The 5320-nt window shown below is 35.5% G+C and overlaps 1 long non-coding RNA gene across 1 annotated transcript; it reads left to right on the top strand.

Annotated features, from left to right (window-relative positions):
- The first annotated feature begins 715 nt into the window (after positions 1-715).
- On the top strand, positions 716-1280 carry LOC123659937. The gene is made up of 2 exons (XR_006744100.1): positions 716-983; positions 1099-1280. It is a non-coding gene; the product is annotated as an uncharacterized LOC123659937 (long non-coding RNA).
- The last annotated feature ends 4040 nt before the right edge of the window (positions 1281-5320 follow it).

The following is a 5320-nucleotide window of genomic DNA, read 5'->3' as shown; positions in this document are numbered from 1 at the left end:
CTTCTTTAATATAGTATAATCATATACAGGATACGTAATGTAATCTATAATACATCGGTACTACAATTCACTCAGCATACAATTGTACATATAATTTGACATATAATTAGATATTCACTTTTATGGTATTACATAAATAACTGTCTTTTATTACCATGATATCATTATTTTTAAAATCATACATACATCAATAATTTATTCTATAACAGTATATAAGGTCTATATCACCTACCATCACTTTAGTTATAACCAAATCCACTTTCTACTCTGAATCACTTGTCATTGCATCATTAAAAACTAGCCAAGGGTGTAGCCTATCAACAGCAAAAACCGACCTATATGGTTTACAACCTTCTTTTCTAGTAATGGGGGTATCCTCTATCTCATAGCGATCATTACCGATAATTTTTGAGATTCGAAATGGCCCTACACATTTAGGCAATAATTTGCGACTCTGTCCCGGATCTGAACGGATATCTCTCTCGACTCTTACTAAATCTCCTAATTTATATTGTGTTGGTTTTTTGTGAGACCTATCAAAACGTTCTTTCTGTTTTTGCTGATTAATTTGAATTCGGGACTCTGCATCAGACCTAATCTTAACTCGATCTAACGCGGAATGAGAATCCGCGACTATAGGGTTCATGATACCGTCCGAAACGCCTGTTGTTTGAACACCAAACAACATCTCAGAAGGAGTGCGATTGGTGCTTTTGTTAATAGTATTGTTTAGTGACCATTGAATTTGTGGTAAGCATAAATCCCATTCATTTTCAGGTTTACCGTGATTAGCAGCAGTTATGGCATCGACTATAGTCCGGTTGTACCTTTCAACCTGGCCATTTGCCCTGGGAGAGGCAACAGCATTCAAAATATGCTTGATACCTCTACCATTAATAAAGTTTGAAAACTCTTTGCTAGTGAAACTTGTACCACGATCTGATATTATACGGCGTGGTACTCCAAACAGCGAGAAATATTCTGTAAATACTTGAATAGTGGTGCTACTCTTAGCATTTTTAACTGGTTTTATGTATATAAATTTCGTAAAGGCATCAATGATTACTAAAATGTGACAATTTTTCTTTTTACTTATAGGAAATGGACCGCAATGGTCAGTGTGGAGCGTATCAAATGGTTTGCTAATTTTAGGTATAGGATGGAGCTCCCCTTCTTTAGCACCGGCCGGTAGTTTGTTATGTGCGCAGCTTAAGCAAGAATTGCAATACTTTTTAATAAATCGTCGCATTTTCTTAAACCAATAAATTTGATTAACTCTACAGTAAGTTTTTTTTCAAAACCGAAATGACCAACATCGTCGTGATTCATACGAACTACCTGCCATCTTACCGATTTCGGAACTACCCACTTTAAATTGACTTCATTATTTTTATCAATTACTACTCTATATAAACGATCGTTTTTTATTGTATAGTTCTTATGAATATCGGCTATATCTTTAGTGTCTGGATCATTTAGGATGCTAATTATTCTTTGTATCTCTGAGTCCTGTTCCTGCACTGTACTCAGCCACGCATCATCATCTATTGCTAAAACATCGACAACGTCTACCACGACCTTCGATTCAGACGTACTGGGATTGCGCGATAAGGCATCAACGTGACTCATTTTAGCCCCATCTCTATGCTCTACTGTGAAATCGTATTCTTGCATAGTTAAGTACCAGCGAGCTACTCTAGGAATCAAATCCTTTTTAGTCATTGTGCTACGTATAGCGGCACAGTCCGTAACAACTTTAAACGTTTTTCCTAAAACATAGACTCTGAATCGAATTAAAGCACAAACTACTGCCAGAGTCTCTAACTCATACGAGTGTAGTTTGCTTTCGTCTGATGTGGTCTGACGACTGTAATATGCTATAGGGTGGAAAGTCTCTAAATTTATACGTTGCATTAATATGGCGCCTATACCGATTTTACTAGCATCTGTATGAATTTCTAATTCGGCCTGGGGATCATATAATGCTAAAACGGGTCTGGTGGTTAATTTAGATTTTAATTCATTGAAAGCCTTTATCTGTGGCTCATCAAAACACCACACAGCATTCCTTTTTGTAAGATTCGTCAGAGGTTTTGCTATCACTGAAAAATTGTGAATAAAACGTCGGAAATAGCTAGTGAGCCCAACAAACTGTCGAACCTCGTGAACGTTTTTAGGTATGGGAAAATCAATTACCGCCTGAATTTTAGCTACCCCAGGGCGTATACCGTCGGAACTGATCTCATACCCCAAATAGTTTATTCGAGTCTGAAAGAAATCGCACTTTTTTATATTTAACTTAAGTTGAGCTGATCTTAACAATTGAAAAACTCTTTCCAACTTGTCTAAGCCTTCTTCTATTGTTTGTGATGTCACTAAAAGATCATCCATATATGCTAATGCTAGGTTTTGTTTACCTTTCAGCATAGAGTTAATGATACGCTGGAAAACGCTAGGTGCATTAGCAAGCCCGAATGGCATTCTCTCAAACTCAAACAAACCATCCGGTGTTGCAAATGCAGTATACCGTTTACTGTTTTCACACATGGGCACCTGGTAATACCCTGATGTTAGATCAAGGCTTGTAAAGAATTGATTACCCCCTAACCTATCTAATTGATCCTCAATGCGAGGCAAAGGATATTTATCTTTAAGTGTCTTTCTATTTAAGGCTCTATAATCGACACATAGGCGTTTATCGCCATTTTTCTTACTGACTAAAATAACTGGACTTGAATAATCAGAAGTACTTTCACGTATGATACCATTGGAGAGTAAATCTTCTATAATCTTATTTAGGTATTCACGTTCACTCTGGGAAACTCTATATGGATTATATACTACAGGTCTATTGTCAGTTAGGTTAATTTCCATTTCAGTTAGATTTGTTTTACCTAATTCTCCTAAATTCATTGCAAAGCAATCTCTGTATTTTTCGATTAATTTAAACAATTTTTGTTTCTGATCCTCGGTCACTATTGTACTTATTTTTACATCCGCTAAAGGTAAAGGTTCATACTGTTTGGTTTCTGTAGTTATACCTACATATTCTTTATTTATTTCGTGGTATTGCTGTCCCCGAGCTAACAAAGCTCTTTTAGTAATTTTTAAATCATTAAGTGACAAGTTGGCTAGCATTAGATACCCTTTACCTGCTTTGAACTGAAATATACCTGGTAGAACAATATATTCGTTGTTAGGTAAAGTTCGAAGATTATATTGAACAAATAGCCCTTCCGAGTATTTACTATTTGTAGTGACATCAATGGGCATAGTAGTTTTTGGTTCAATAACGTAATCACTTTCTGCATACACTTTAATTTTTAAATCACTATTGGTCACACCTGGGGTTTGTATAAAAACTAAATCATCATTTGTTTTCAAAAGTATTACATTAGGTTTTTCCGTAAATGACTGCCCAACCAGAATTGATGTTTTTAAATAATGATTTTCTACGACTAGAATTTCCGTTTCAGCCTTAACGGCGCCTATTTGTAAAGTGACTACTACTTTACCAATTGGTTTTACAGAAGAATTGCCAAAACCCTGCAAAATTGGTAAGTTATCAGTAGCCCAAGTATCATGCAAGAGTTTTGCGTCAGATTCTCGTATAAGAGTACACTTACTACCTAGGTCAACGTATCCTCGCAATGTTATATCACCCACTTTGACGTCTTTGTAAAATTTTGCAATATCGGACTCACTATTGGTAATACGCATGACACTCTTAGTTCGTTCCGTCGAACTATTGTTTTTATTAGCTTCGCCAGTATTATTACTGTTCTTGCGACAATCTTTAGTTTCGTGGCCTAATTTTAAACAAAAGTTACACGTCTTTATTGGTTTATTACATTTTAAACTTATATGTCCCATTTCATTACAATTGAAACATCTAACTGTATCTGTGCTATTATTGCCTTTAATTTGTTCATTTGCTACCTTATTAAACTGTCTGGATTGTTGATGAATATTCCGGTTGCGATTATTGATGGATGGCGTGTTGGTTTCATGTTGAGATACCGTGCGCAAGTAGTTAAGGACCTGTTCTGGTTCCTCAAACATACAGGCACCTGCCCCCATTCGTACAAACTTGTCATCGATACCATGTATAAGGCAACCGACTGCCTTTTTACCAGTTATCTCACATTTATTTATAAGCGCAATTTTGTCATAGTAATAATGTTCTAGAGGTTGGCCAAACCTACACCTAAGTTTTAACATTGTTGTTAATAAATCACCGTAGTTTTCGTTTGAGGGAAATGCTAATTTTAATTTTTGTGTCCACTCATCCCAATTATATAGGACTGAGGATAAGCCCTGATACCACTTTTTGGCTAAACCACTTAATTTAGGAAGAGCATAATGACATATTTGGCGGTCATTCCAAGAATAAATCTGCGCACATTCGTTAACCTTGTTTATCCAATTTTCTATTGTTTGACTATTTTCACTAGGGTCAAATTCTGGAACAACACTGAACGCCACCGGAAAATTGTTTTGAGCCCAAAAATTTGAAGTTACTGGCGCAGAATTACTGTTAGGGTTATTTAATCTAGTAACATTATTTGTTGCGCTGTTATTGTTCGACAAACAAAGATCAGTTTGATCATTAACTGCAATGGGTATATTTAACCTATTTAATCGAATCGGCGATGTCAACGGGGGAGTTTTAGTCGACCCCCGGTTAACATTCCTACTGAGAGATTTATGTCTGCGACGCTCAGTATGCGCTTGTTTTTTACCATGTCTTTTATGGCTATGCTTACGACCTCGATTACGTTTCGTTCTACGTCGTGACCTACGTTCATAATCGTCACTATCACTAAAACTAGAATCTGTAGAAGTACTATCTACGCTCGATTCCCGCCGTTTTCGCTTAGATTTTCCCATTATCTCCACTAGTGATGCAATGAGTAAATGATTCAAGATATACTTAGGAACAATAAATACAAAATTTTATATATATAACAAAACTAAATATACTCGTATATACTATCACAATATTAAACACAGTTTTAATAGACACCGGCAGTAAATCCGGAAACAGCGGCAATAAGTAGGTACATGGAACCTCAATTAAGATATATAAACACACCAATAGCTATGTAGTTTAAATTAATAATAAAAAAAGTCATATAAGATTAATAATAACAGTTTAAAAACAAAGATCAACGATAATTGTACATTTATATTTCGAAACACATCGCGTAGTCTACGTGTAGGTACTTCAAAAGAAAAAATAAAAAATAATAACAACAAATAACAGCTTAAATAGTTTTCACTTGTAAATTAAAAAAAGAACACCAACGCTGACCTGATT

The sequence above is a fragment of the Melitaea cinxia genome, chromosome 14 (assembly GCF_905220565.1).
Source record: "Melitaea cinxia chromosome 14, ilMelCinx1.1, whole genome shotgun sequence".
NCBI lineage: Eukaryota > Metazoa > Arthropoda > Insecta > Lepidoptera > Nymphalidae > Melitaea > Melitaea cinxia.
Note: the sequence above shows the minus strand (reverse complement) of the source record. Positions and strands in the feature narration are given on the sequence as shown.